Genomic DNA, 15,307 nt, shown 5'->3' on the forward strand with positions numbered 1-15,307 from the left:
CGGTCTCTTTGCAGCTATTTCCCATCTAAATATACTCAAGCGATGGCTGAATGTCATTTTTAAGGGCAGGTGTCCTGATGGTGACAACAGTGGAACATTCTTGGATAATATATGTTGAAAAGGCCATTTGTAGCCTCCCAGAAGCACATATGACAGAATGCAGAAGATCAATTATGTGAGAAAGCACTGTCACCCTTTAAGCCTTGGTTCACACTGCCGCGACTTGTCATCTGACTTGAAAGTTCAAAAGCGCATTACAAATCGCGCCCCAATAATGTCAATGGAACTGCTCTAATCTGTGCGACTCAAGTCGCTCCAACTTAGAAAAAGGTTCCTGTACTACTTTGGTGTGACTTCAGCACAACTTTAGTATTAAACCATCTATAGAGTAGCTATGAACAGAAAACAACTTCAGTAGCAGTCCCAAATTGACATAAGAGATTACCACAAGGGAGGAAATGGGGGAAATAGAGGGACTTTTTGATACCCAGAGAACTGTTAGAGAGTGGTGCCAATAACATTTATTTTAAAAAATGAAATAAAAATTTTTATAAAAAGTATTTATAGAGAAAACGATTAAAATGACTGCCGGACATACATCATGGGAGTGAATTGAAAACATAAAGCATGATAGCATAAAAATACCACATAATATGAAGCAGTAGATAGTAGTGAGTTGTCAAACAAAATAATGATTATGATCCTTATGGCATGCATCCAGAGCCCCAACACGTGGCGGCTTCTTGAGTCTTCCTCAGGGAGATGGGGGTTATTAGCATATCTGAAGGATCTCTAAAAAGTATACATAGGTAAGTATATAAAAAAACAATGTATAATCAATGTAGCAGATTATATACTGATAAAGAATTGTTCCACTCACATGATCATATATAGTACGACTTGCATTGACTTCTGTTGAAGTCGTATGCAAGCCGCAATGGAGTCACGCAGGGATGTCGGCTTCAAAGTCATGCGACTTTAAAGCCACGGCAGTGTAAACAAGGGCTTAATAAGAAGTGCGTTAACAAGGACCCTTATGGCAAAATCAGCAGGAATTATTTTAATGCAAATATTGAAATTTCACGTTAACAATTAACACTTATAAGAGATCCCAAATTCCACAGGGGATTCTGGAATCCCATTGCATCCCTTAAATTGATGAGGTTATCTGTGACTTGCAGGAAAAAGACTACAATCAAGAACAATATTACACTCTAAAAACTATGTGCAGATAAAGCATATTACGATAGTATTCAATATTTCCCTTTTTTTTCCTTCTCTCTCTTGATAAATGATATTTAAGCATATAATTGCAGACCAAGCTGATCTATGACAGGGGTTGGGGCACACCATAAAATGCCCTTCACAGTGCTTAGCATTAGCATTACGGCAGGCATGCTAACATGCAGTATCTTGCACTTTGATGTTGGGTACATTAAGGCAGCCCACCTATTTGGAATGGGCTGCCAATAAACCACAACACAAAAAAATGGATGTACCTTTTTTTATTTCAGTGCACAGATGGTTCCCATCTGTGTGCTATGTTATTTGTTTCAAAACACGTGCATTAGGGTCCTTTTTAGGGTGAAGTTCAGTGCACTACATAACCATTTGTTGTAGTAATACATCGCTAAACGCACATTTTACCATACCACGCTAATGTAAAGTCAACCTAACATTACCAGCAGTGCTTAAAAAGCTGCAATTTTTTAGTTTTTATTTAAAGTGGTTGTAAACCCTGATATATATCAAGTGAAGTGACTGGCCTTAGGTGATATGAATAGAGGAAACAAAACATCCTACATAATTTGTACCTGTTTAACTGCAGTCTTCACTTTATCTACAGCCATTCACAGTGCAGAATATACAGTATACAGGTTGTCTGAGCTTTCAGAAAGCAGGGGGCTGAAAGCTGAAGTTACACTCTGCAGATCTCAGTGAGAAGAGCTCTGAGAGCTGATTGGAGGGAAGGGACACACCCCTCTTCATATAGCACACAGGAACAGAGCTGAGGATGTCAATAACAGGCTGTGTGCTTGAGCTCCCTCCCCTGTCACCTTTTAACTCTTGAGGTCAGACGTGACTCATCAGATAGAAGAGAAATGAGGCAGCGGAATGAATTGACACTAAGGGGTTGATTTACTAAAACAGGAGAGTGCAAAATCTGTTGAAGCTGTGCTTGATAGCCAATCAGCTTCCAGGTTTTATTGTCAAAGCTTAGTTGGAACAAGCTGAAGTTAGAAGCTGATTGGCTACCATGCACAGCTGCACCAGATGTTGCACTCTTCAGTTTTAGTAAATCAACCCCTTAGTGAGGGATTTACTAAAACTAGAGCACTAAGAATCTGGTGCATGGTAGTCAATCAGCTTGTAACTTCAGCTTGTTCAATTAAGCTTTGGCAATAAAAATTGGAAGCTGATTAGTTTCTATGCAGAGATGCACCGGATTTTGCACTCTACAGTTCAGTAAATCAACCTCCTAGTGCTCTGTTTTGAAACAAAAGCACACTATGGATGGAGAGATATGCTTTGTTCATATTTCTCTTTCATTAAGTTTTTATTAAAAATTTTTGAGGAATACCATGCGTAACTGTGATCAGATAAAGAGATTCCAGAGGTTTACAACCACTTTAACCACTTTAGGTTTTACCCCCTTCCTGACCAGGATATTTTTTGCAATACGGCACTGCGTTGTTTTAACTGACAATTGCACGGTCGTGCGGCGCTGTACCCAAATAAGATTGATGTCCTTTTTTCCCATAAATAGAGCTTTCTTTTAGTGATATTTGATCACCTGTACGGTTTTTATTTTTTGCGCTATAAGCAAAAAAAGAACCACAATTGGAAAAAAAAAAAACAATATTTTTTACTTTCTGCTATAAAACATACCCAATAATTAAAAAAAAAAAATCAAATTTTCTCATCAATTTAGGCCAATATCTATTCTGATACATATTGTTGTATCAGAAAAAAAAACAAAAAAAAAAAACCAATAAGTGTTTATTGATTGGTTTGCACAAAAGTTATAGTGTCTACAAACTATGGGATAGATTTATTGACTTTTTTTTAAATTGTTTTTACTAGTAACAGCGGCGATCAGCAATACTGCAACATTGCGGCGGACAAATCTGACAATAAGTGACACTTTTTGGGGACCAGTGACACCAATACAGTGATCAATGCTAAAAAAAATGCACTGTTACTGTATAAATGACGCTGGCAGGGAAGGGGTTAACAACACCAGGGGTGATCAAAGGGTTAAGTGTGCTCCTAGGGAGTGCTTTCAAACTGGGAGGGAGTGGGTGCACTAGAGGAAATAAGAAATCTGTGTTTCAGCATAGCTGAAACACAAGATCTCTCTTTTACTCCCTGACAGAACAGCGTTTTGCCTTGTTTATATAGGCAGTCCATCGTCCTGTCATTCCGCCGAACTATCAGCGGGTCCCGGTGGCCAATCGCGGCCGCTGGACCTTATGATTGGCTCCCCCTGTGTCCAATCACATCGGGAGCGGCACTCCGGTGGCGGTCCCTACATCGCCTGCACAAAATCACGTACATGTACGTGGTTTTGCGCAGCCGGGCCCCCCTGCCGCAGTATATATGCGATGGGCAGTCTGGAACTGGTCAAAGATTATTTAAACCACGTGATAATAGGTGGTTGCTGTAAGCATGCTAAAGTTTGCCCCATCCCTGTCATTGTGACTTTCCTGGACAGCTTGATGCATGTGTAGCACTACTCCCTTGGGAGCTTCTGGGTACAGATTCCCCTGGGTTACCCTAAGAAACAGCTTGACAATAAAGCATGTTCAAAGTACTTGGCTCAGTCAGAAAACAGTCTAGGGGTTTTGTTTTTTTTGTAGTTTTATTTGAGAATTTGGATAGGAGAAGGGATGAGTGGGATACTCCAACTTGAATGAACTATGCACAAATTACTGGGACGTCTAGATATAGCTGCGTGCGGCAAGGCCGCTGCTTCACCTTGTTACTAGCAGTGAAGAAGAATTTAATGAACTTGTATTGCTCTGTGAATCGCTCTTCAGGGTCCAACTAGGCAACCCCTTTGTCCCTATTCTTCAGGGTTCTACACGGCACCCCCTTTACTGAAACTCTCTCCCTGTGAGCTAGTTCCTTGATCCCCTGACTTCATTGGAGTGGTCCTCCTTCCTGGGCCGACCCTTTGGCAAGTCCCTTAGTACTCACGGGCACTGTTTTTCCCGAGAGACTCTGCCAGAAACTCCACCGTCAGCTACACCGGATCCTCTGCAGTTCAACTCCACACCTGGTTCACCAGGCTGACTGCCCAAGACCACCTTCCTCACACACACAGCAGGAGGAGAGACAGCCGTCTGCCTCCTCCTGGGACTCTGCTTCCCGCCAAAGACGCCCTGTCACATGTCCCCCGACTTTTATGAGCAATCCCAGGAAGCATTGCAAGAATGCCCTCCCACTGGGAATCCCATGGGTGCTACACATGCAAATAATGAAAATGTATAAAGGCATATAAAATCAAAATAAAGGGAATAATATAGTGCTTGCACTGCCTGTACTTATCCAATACAATTATGAATGTACAATATTTTTCCAGATAGTGGTCATTTACTAAAGTGTCCCTATGGCATTAACTATAGGTAGGTGTGGCAGCAGAAATGACCATAAAAACAGTTTTCCAACTGGAGTAAAATTAAACACAAGTGTGCTTTTTAATGAATGCATTTACATTTTAATACAGGATGGACAAGTGTGACACAGAATTAAAGTGTCAACAGGTTTGGCCCTGGCAGGGTTAACTGCAGCTGATTTTGTACTAAGCAGAGTAAATACATTATTAAGTTAATGGGCCTGTGTGGTTTTGTGTAGCCCTATCCAGTGACGGAGAGGTATCCAGACACAGGCGCTCGGTTTAGGATTGGGTTTCCAGTTCAGTTTTCCAGCTGTTAGTTACTCCTCTTCTTGCCAAGCCGTCTGCCCCCCTGCTGGGGAACCCTGCTGTGAATAGCCTCCAATGTCTAATCTGCTCCCATAAGACCTGTGATAGAGCATGACCTGAGAAGCGTCAGAATGTTACAAACACCGCATGACCAGATCAGGTCTTCTTACAAAAAGTGTCATACTACATGTCCACTATGAAAAAAAGCACCTTAACGCTTCCATATTGGTACGTGGCATCCTTCACCGAGGCCAGACACTAAAGACAGACACTTGTTATAGTCACCTGATACAACGTATGACCTCTTTTGGCTCTAGAAAAGCTTACTTTAGCTATAGAGCTAAGTGTATGTAAACCCAATCATTAAATATAATACAAGCTTTGACATGGTAATGTGATTTAAAAAGTAATTTTCAGGATTTTTTAAATAATACCTGGTGATCTTGTTTTGAAGGTTCTTGCTCATGCACTTTCTATTCTAGGGCAACAACAATTGTTGCATAGCTCCCAACTGTCCCTGATTTTGAGGGATGTCCCCCTGTCCCTTTTTCCTCCTCATTTATCTCTTATTTTTGGTCTCATCTATATAGTTGTATATAAAATGCACTATTTATCTTTCAAAAATCGTTTCCCAGTGCTCAACCTTTCCTCCAATTTCCAAATTGCTACATTTCTAAATTTCAGAAGCCAGTGCAAAGGAATAGTAGTGGTAAAGAAAAATCACTTGTGGGTTTAAATAATCCTTTTTTTGTATAATTTCTCTTAAAGGGGGGGGGGGGGGTTGTCAGGGAGTGTGCCCTATGCCTAAATATTTTTTCTAATAGGTGTCCCTCGCTCCCATCTCAAAAAGTTAGGAGACCTTACCATATGGGGTACTGATGGAGACTACAAGTTCCCATTTTTACACACACATTGTACAGGCATGCTCCATTATTATTGCCATCAGGAAACACACCCTAAAAAATAGCATGCAGTCAATGCTAATGTGCATGTAGCTAGGAATTAGCTTCAGAAGTTCAGCAGCACTGAGAGGTAACAAATGTAAAAAAACTGTTTTTTTTTTTTCTTGCAAAAATGTAAATTGTGTATAATACATGGTACCCTTCTAGTGTTTTTTTGGTAAAATGCCAGAAAATTGTGCAAAAATACAAAAAATACAAATGTAAAGTGATAAAATCACTGAAAAAGTGCATATATGTGCAAAATTGTAAACATTGTTGTATATTCAAAAGTTATAATGCATGATTCAACTATACACACAATATATCACAAAAAAAATAATAAGTAAAAAATCCTTGGTGCTGTTATATTAGTGCTATAAATAATAATAAATATTCCAAAGAATCAGTCCATAATGCTGATATTACATAAATGGAGAGAAAAGAAAGTGCAATGGTGCTTGTAAAGTCCTATTATATCCGTGACAACCATCAGCGGCCCCCCGCTTCACCGCAAAGTGCTTAATAATGAGGTAGCTCGCTTACCAGATGGCGTGGACTCTTTTGACGTACGGCAATAAGAGTCTATCCGCGCTTGGTTATTATACCGGCTTCACTGTTGGATGGGATCCTTAAAGTGCTGGTGTAAAACTCAGAACGAGAAAGAAGAAATGCTCCTCATGGTGTAGAAGGTTAAACACCTTTATTTTGTGCAATTCACAAGACACATCAATCCACATAAAACATTGATAAAAACTGCAGTGGTTTAAAATCTTCAAACTCTAGCAAAACCCGATGCTGTATCGATAGCGGCTGGGTCTATCGCTCCAGCCTCTTCTGAGCCCCTGTTCAGCCCTACGGCTGGTGTAACAGGACGCTGCTGTGTGTGACCGCGAGGTCTGCCGTGCCGGAAGTGGGAACTCGGCGTGCGTTCCAGTGGCTACTCAGAACGAGGCAACGTGCGTACCAACTTGACGCGTTTCGTCAGAGATGTGACGTCTTCGAAAGTGATGACCACAGAGTTTGTTTCATTTTTGAACGCATGATTTGGACTCAGTTTTAAAAGTTTGCTGTTCTTTGGAGTGAAAATTTTAAACCACTGCAGTTTTTATCGATGTTTTATGTGGATTGATGTGTCGTGTGAATTGCACAAAATAAAGGTGTTTAACCTTCTACACCATGAGGAGCATTTCTTCTTTCTCGTTCTGAGTTTTACACCAGCACTTTAAGGATCCCATCCAACAGTGAAGCCGTTATAATAACCAAGCGCAGATAGACTCTTATTGGTGTAAGTCAAGAGTCCACACCATCTGGTAAGCGAGCTACCTCATTATTAAGCACTTTGCGGTGAAGCGGGGGGCCGCTGAAGGTTGTCACAGATATAATAGGATTTTACAAGCACCATTGCACTTTCTTTTCTCTCTATTTATGTAATATCAGCATTATGGACTGATTCTTTGGAATATTTATTATTATTTATAGTACTAATATAACAGCACCAAGGATTTTTTACTTATTAATTTTTTTGTGATATATTGTGTGTATAGTTGAATCATGCATTATAACTTTTGAATATACAACAATGTTTACAATTTTGCACATATATGCACTTTTTCAGTGATTTTATCACTTTACATTTGTATTTTTTGTATTTTTGCACAATTTTCTGGCATTTTACCAAAAAAACATTAGAAGGGTAGCGCAGTATTATTTGTTGTTTCTATCTTCAGTAACTAGTTTATTAGTTCACTTGATTACTTGCAGCTTCCCCAGCTTCACAATACGTATCCTAGGCGCGAGTAAAACTATTTTTACATACTATAATACATGGTACTTTAGCATGTCAAATTTCATTAAGTTAGAGTTTACATCTTTCCAAAAAGTGTTTGTAAAGTGAAAATCTATTTACCATCCATTTAGCATCATGCCGCACTGTAAGCACTTTTCTTAAGCAAATCATTTTTTGTTGCAGAGTCTCTTACCTGGAGATCCTGCGAGTAAAAGTACTCCCTGTTGCAGGCTGCCAACAAGGCACTAGCTTGCATTTAGCAGCAGTGTTCTTGTGCACTCCTTCAGCTGGCCATTGGGTTGTCGTTCACATCTATCAGATAGGCAGATAGGCAACACAACAGCCAACTAATGGAGCTCATACTGCAGGCTGTGCTGCTTGTGGCAGGAGCTCCAGGTAGGAAACATTGAAACAGATTCACAAAATAATTTTCTTTAAAAACTGTATTACATGATGCCAAACATACAAAAAAATAGATGTTGGGTTTACATACACTTTAAGGTGAGATAAATTTAACAAGTGGGCAAGTTGGCCTGGGTATTAGGTCTGAGTTGATGTTAGATTATCTTTCCATAGATTTACGAGGGTTCAGGTCTTCCAGATATACTATACACTATGTACTCTACACTATACACTGAAGAAGATGACTTTGCATGTTCAGATACATACCAACAAGCAAGAATTTACTTGCACAAGTACATTATTAGGACATATACAAATATGTGCATATTCTTATGTAGTTGCAGTTTGCCGATGACAATGACAGTCATAGGAAAGAAGCAAAAAACATTTCATTTCAGCTATTCATAACTGTCATTGGGCAGTGATCAAAGCAATCTAATTTTTAATATACAATATCTTGGCTGTCATGTTTCTGTGAAATGGAGTGGGAGATGGTGAAATTGAGCCTAGAATACTGTACATTGAGGCAATTATTTAAAGGGAATGAATATGGCTGTCCACAAGGTTTAGGAGTGTGTCTATGGGATTGTTTGACCATTCTTCCAGAAGCCCAGTCAAGTTCCTCCACCCCAAACTTGCTAAACCATGTCTTTATGGACCTTCCTTTGTGCACTGGTCCAAATCATTTGGTGGAGGGGGGATTATGGTGTGGGGTTATTATTCAGGGGTTCGGCCTAGCCCCTTAGTTCCAGTGAAGAGAACTCTTAAGACGTCAGCATTCAAATGCATTTTGGACAATTTCATGCTCCCAACTTTGTCGGAACAGTTTGGGGATGGCTGCTTCCTGTTTCAACATGACTGCTCACCAGTGCACAAAACAAGGTCCATAAAGACATGGATGAGCGAGGTTAGGGTGGAGGAACTTGACTGGCCTGCACAGGGTCCTGACCTCAACCCAATGGAACACCTTTGGGATGAATTTGAGCGAAGACTGCGAGCCAGGCCTTCTTGTCCCCATCAGTGCCTGACCTCACAAATACGCTTCTGGAAGAACGGTCAAACATTCCTTTAGACACACTCCTAAACCTTGTGGACAGCCTTCCCAGAAGAATTGAAGCTGTTATAGCTGCAAAGGGTGGGCCAACTTAATATTGAACCCTATGGACTAAGACTGGGATGCCATTAATGTTCATGTGCGTGTAAATACCCCCAATACTTTTGGTAATATGGTGTATGTAGCACCCTCCTAGAATAGCATGCTAGCTAAACTTCATTTTTTGCTCCTCGGAAATTATTGCAACAGCTATTGATTTTTTTGCTTTCCCTTGCATTCTGGATGCTTCCAGAACATAGAGGGCTGGGGAAGTCAAAATGGCAGCCTGAATATTTATTGTACTTCATATAGTCCCTGGGGAGGTGTGCCCAGTAGGTGGCTGGAGGGAAACATAAAAAGTCTGAGGCCTGGAGCAGCTGATTCTTGTCTTGCTGGAGTTACATAGTATCAGGAGCTCTGCCCCTCTGAGGTAGTTTTGCAGGAGTTTGCTGATGTTCATCGATGTCCTAGCTGTGGCAGGGCTGGGAGGGCTATTCCTAATCATCTATAGAGCTAACTAAGCAGTCTTACCTGAGGATCTGGTCTGGACGACTCACTGGAGAGTGCCAGGTGGAAGCCGGAAAGCTTGTAGCTATTCTGTGGCTCTGTATTAACCCCTCCCTGACTGAAGAGTGTCTTGTGGAAGCTAGGAACTGAGAAGTTGTCCTGAGGCATAGAGATGTCTGGAGGAAACTAGGGGAGTACAGCTGTCCTGGAAAGACATTGTAAGCTCATGATCCAAGTGACTGTGTACTACATTGAAGGAGACAGCTCTTACAGGGTCTCTGTTCTGGCCAACCATTGGTATAAATACTGTTCAGAGAATCCTAGCCTAGTCAAGTGTGTCCTCCTGTTACAAGCCAGAATTTTTGGATTATCTCATACCACCCCAACCCCTCTTCTGTTACACAGACAATAAATCCTAAAAAGACATTCCCTAGGTTATTTGATGGAGTCAGAGTGAATGAACTGTTGCCTGTGTGATTGGTAGTCTCTGCACTGTTTGGGGAAGAAACCCCTCCTCTGTTACACAGACAATAAATCCTAAAAAGAGATTCCCTAGGCTATTTCATGGAGTCAGAGTGAATGAACTATTGCCTCTGTGATTGGTAGCCTCTGCACTTTTTGGGGAAGAACCAGTTAATATCAGTGGCTCCTATGGGGGTAACGCTACATATATATATATATATATATATATATATATATATATATATATATATATATACATATGAGCAGTATTTGATGATTATAATCACAGGTTCTTCACCACACAATGATTGTGTCTTAACCACTTAAGCCCCGGAAGATTTTACCCCCTTCCTGACCAGGGGGTTTTTTGCGATTTTTTACTGCGTTACTTTAACGGACAATTGCGCGGTCGTGCGACACTGTACCTAAACGAATTTGACGTCCTTTTTTTCCCACAAACAGAGCTTTCTTTTGGTTGTATTTGATCACCTGTGCGAGTTTTACTTTTTGCGCTATAAACAAAAAAAGAGCATAAATTTTGCAAAAATAACAATATTTTTCACATTTTTTATATGAAATTCCCCCAAAAAAATGTAAAAATCTAAATTTTTTAACATTTTTGGCCAATTTGTTTTCTGCTACATATGTTTGGTAAAAAAAAATCGAAAAAAGCGTATTTTGATTGGTTTGCGCAAAAGTTATTGCGTTTACTAACTAAGGGAAAGATTTCTGTCATTTTTGGTGGGTTTTTTTTAACGCGTAATGGCGGCGATTTGCGATTTTTTTTTTTGCGGTACTGCGACATTGCGGCGGACAGATCGGACCCTTGACTGACATTTTTGACACTTTTGGGGTTACCAGTGACATTACTGCAGTAATCAGTGCTATACATATGCACTGTTACTGCAAAATGACACTGGTAGTGAAGGGGTTAACTTTATTTGAGAGGGAGGGGTGGTGTGTGTCCCTAGGGGCGTGATTCTTACTGTGATTGGCTGTGGCTTGAAGTGTAGGAACAATGATCAACGGTTCTACATAGTAGAACCGTATGATCACTGTTTCTACACAGGGGAGAATGACAGGCGGCTTGTTTACATCAGCTGCCTGACTTTCTCCCTCTGCACCGACGATCGGACATCGGGTCCGCCGGTCACACACGGAGTTGCTGGGGAACGAGCTGGGGCGGGAGTGCGCCTCCGTGGGCGCGCGCTTGCCCGCTATTGGCTCCCAAGCAAGTGACAGGCTAGTGACGTATATATACGTCACTTTGCCTGGCTGGGGCTGACTGCCGACGTATATCGTCGTGCGGCGGTCGGCAACCGGTTAAACTGGGTGTTTAGCTCTGGTGCATGACACCCTGGTATTTAGGTGCGGGTGGAAGGTACAGCCACATGTCCAGCCTCACTACCAGCAACCTGTCAAACTGTTTGAGAGTCTGATGGCTGATGCGGCTGGAGAGGCTGGACGCTGCACCAACAATACCTACATTTAGAAACGACAAACAAACACAAGGGCGCACCGGCCTAGTGCATTATCCTTAAAACAGGTTTTTAAAATACTGAATTAAAAATACTCACAAACGAGTTCTTGATAAAGAGCTCTGAAGAAGAGGCGCTGCCTCGAAACGCGAAAGCCTGTACAACTTCGGAGGACGATTGAATCCCGATTTCAATGCTGAGGATTTTATACTTTGTTTGATGTGCCTTTTATCAAGAACTAGTTTGTGAGTATTTTTAATTCAGTATTTTAATAAACCTGCTTTAAGGATAATGCACTAAGCCGGTGCGCCCTTGTGTTTGTTTGTCGTTTCACAGTGTTCCCAGACCACCCTGGTCTAGTGAGGGGCTGCAAGCATTAGAAGGTTGCCGAGTGATCTGTTCTCATCTACAAGTTGAGCTGGCTAGAGGATTGCACCACTCAGAGCGCAGGGAATAGGTGCCGACAGTGTACCTACTTGCTTGTTTCAGTACCTACATTTAGTACCTACATTTAGTGCAGTGCCCAAGGAAAAATGCTTGGAATACAAGCAGTCTGTGTTTAGGGGATTTTTACCTGGGTGCATACTGCCCTAAACATAAGTACTGTACCTCTCTGTGCACCATTTAACACCATTCAGCATCCATAGCTGTCAGACTCTCCTAGAGTTTGACAGACTGCTGGAAACAGAGCTAAACAGTGCACCTGTACCTTCCACCAGCACTTAAACACCAGAGCCCCATACACCAGGGCTAAATGCCCAGTGTACATGAGACCTTAGTGTTCCTTCACTCAAGTCTACAAGCTGGCTGAATCAATGTGTTTATCGGATAGCCTGATTCTTACAGCTGTTAAGAAGGAAAGTGGAGTGATTGCAAATTGGGCGTTTTCTCCCTCCAGTAGCCGATCTACAAACTGATATATTAAATTAAATAAAATATAGAAGAAGCAAGCTTGCAAAAATGAATGTGAAAGTCACACCAAATTTTATTTAATAACAATGCTGCAGTAAAACAATATTTGCCCGCTGAATGTAATTCTCCAATTTTTGTTATAGTGGGGTCTGATATTCTACTGGTTACAAAGGAGTTAAATTGTGGAGGAATTCTTTAGTCTATGGGATTGTGTTTTAAAATCATTTACCATTCCTTTAAGCAGCTGTTTGCAGTTAGTCGATCAGATACACTTTAGGTGTTTTTTATTCTAAATGAAAAAATGTGGCATTATGGTTCTCGTCTACAGTTCCCGAGAAGCAATCAGGACAGCTTTAGTTTTTTTTTTTTTTAACGTTCCCTTATTACTAGGCTTATATACTACCATCCGTTCCCCACACAGGCAAATTCCAAAAATACGAGGCATAATATATTACTCGGAAAAACATCTGTTCTAAAGACCCAAAGCATATTGTCAAGTAAAAGCGGTCTTTGGGCTCAGTTTACTTCCAAGTAGATATTTATTTTCAGTAAATAATGGCAAACCATACAGTGGGCTTTTTATCCCTGTACTGCTATAGGACAAAAGCTTTTTTATAGAGTAATGTAAACATTCTTCACCACCGCAAGAGCTCTTTCCAGATGCTGAGATTTCAAGAGCTAATATTCAGACTGATGGACTCTTGGAATTTGTTCATTATATACATATTGTGCAAGATGAAAGAAAGCCCTTGTTTGCCACTACCAGGTTTTTGCTGCGATCTGGGACTTTGTTAAAGAGATTTCTCCCCACTTGCCGTCCCAATAACAATGGTTTCACCAGACTGGGAGTGATGAAAAATATGCAACAGATGGAAATAAAAGCTGATAGTGGTTCTAGCATTTCCCTACTCTAGTCTAAAACATTTATATTTCTGTGATACTATTGGAAATGTCATGTTTCCTCACTTTGCCTGTCCAAGGATAATAAGTGAGGGGACTTAACCCACAGATCTGGGGTTCTGAATGCTGTAAAGGTCCCCTCATGAACAGGGCAGGAGCTCTATCTGGCTCTTACCGTCTGTAACCGGGGGGCTTTTCTTGAGACACTTCAAGAAAGTGCCCAGGGACCTTGCCAATCTAGCGTATGCCTCATCACCCACACCGCTACAACCTATAAGTATGAGCTGAGGTTTCACCAGGACATGACTTCTGATACTCTATTATGGTTTAATATGTTTAATCGTTGTTTCGGACTTATCTGTTGACCAATGGTTATATATAACTCGCTCAATGCTAGTAAATGTTTGATAGGTGACATACATGTCTCCACATTAAAAAATAAATAAAAATAAGTGAAGGGAGATCTCTCTATAATCTGTGTAACAGCAAAACCCCAACAGAAGTTTTAATCATTCCCCATTCTATTCAAAACTAAAAACTTTAGCTGGCCATAATAAAGATACAGTATATCAATAATAAAGGTTAGTTTTAGGGGTTAGGTTGCAGTTGAAGGTTAGGTTGAGAATAAGAGTTACGATTGGGGGCTAAGGTGAAGGTTAGGTTGAAGTTAAAGTAACATTAAACCTTCGCTTTTTCTTTTTTTATTAAAATAGCATACATGGTATACTTACCATACTCTGTGCAGTGGTTTTGCACAAAGCAGCCCCGATACTCCTTTTATAGGATCCCCTGCCAGCGCTCCAGGCTCACCCTCTTCAGTGTGTGCCCCCATGGAAAGCTGCTTTTGACACAGACTGGACAACTCGCCCCTCGCCCCTGCTCCCTCGTCCCAGCATTGGATTAACAACAGTGATAACCATTGGCTCCCGCTGCTATTAATCTGCCCAATGAGGAGGGGGACAGGGGTGAGATCAGCTACTCTCGTGCACGTTGATGGAAAGGATCGGGCTCAGGTAAGAATAAGGGAGGTGGGGGGGGGAAGCTGGGGGGATCCTGGAGCAGAGAAGGATTTTTACTTTAATGCATAAAATGCAAGAAATTTGAAAAACCGCAAGGCTTTAGAACCACTTTAAGTGTTACGATTAGGGGTAAAGGGTAATGTTAAAGTTCAGGGTGGGATGGGGGGTTAGTTTTAGGGGTTAGATAGAGGTTGGATAGTTAGTAAGGTTGAATAAAGACATCAGTCTATCCATTTTGATCCGAGTGTGTGCATCTCTACCATTTACCATATCCCTGTAAATTGCACTTGCTAAGAAACACATCTAAACATTTTTTGAATTTATCTACACTCCCCGCTGACACCACCAGCTGTTGAAGGAAGTTCCATATCCTTACCGTTCTTACAGTAAAGAACCCCTTATACAGTTTAGGATTGAACTGCTTCTTGTCTGACTTTATTTTTTGGCTGTGTCCTCTTTAGAGACTTTAGGTTAAATAGTTTCCTCCCAAAGGTAGAGTCACCATTTAAACATCTGTTTATTGTGATCATATCCCCTCTTAAATTTCTCTTCTCCTTGGAGAATAAGTTTAATGTTTGTAGTTGTTCCTCATAACTGAGGTTCCCCTCTTATTAGCATTGTTGCCCTTCTCTGGACTCTTTGCAGTTCAAGCACATCTTTCCTGAGGATTGCTGACCAGAACCGGACCACATACTCAAGATGTGGCCAAACCAGAAAGGTTTAAGGGTTAATAGCTCAAATACCAGGTATAGCACCAAGATGAAGATGGGCCTGTTCTCCACTTTAGAGCAATTTTGATGGGGCTCCAAACTGTGCTGGAGTAACACATGGGAAGAAAAACATATGTACCATCAACTTAAGCACTGTTACCTCTATGCTA

The 15,307-nt window shown here is 41.0% G+C and overlaps 1 protein-coding gene across 1 annotated transcript in view; it reads left to right on the top strand.

Moving 5' to 3' along the window:
- Window positions 1-15,307, top strand: part of SPTBN5 (spectrin beta, non-erythrocytic 5) — a gene marked incomplete at its 5' end in the record, with an annotated part of 344,281 nt that overhangs the window by 242,015 nt on the left and 86,959 nt on the right. The window lies entirely within an intron of this gene.

This window comes from Pelophylax lessonae (genome assembly GCF_965119305.1).
Source record: "Pelophylax lessonae genome assembly, chromosome: 13".
Lineage (NCBI taxonomy): Eukaryota > Metazoa > Chordata > Amphibia > Anura > Ranidae > Pelophylax > Pelophylax lessonae.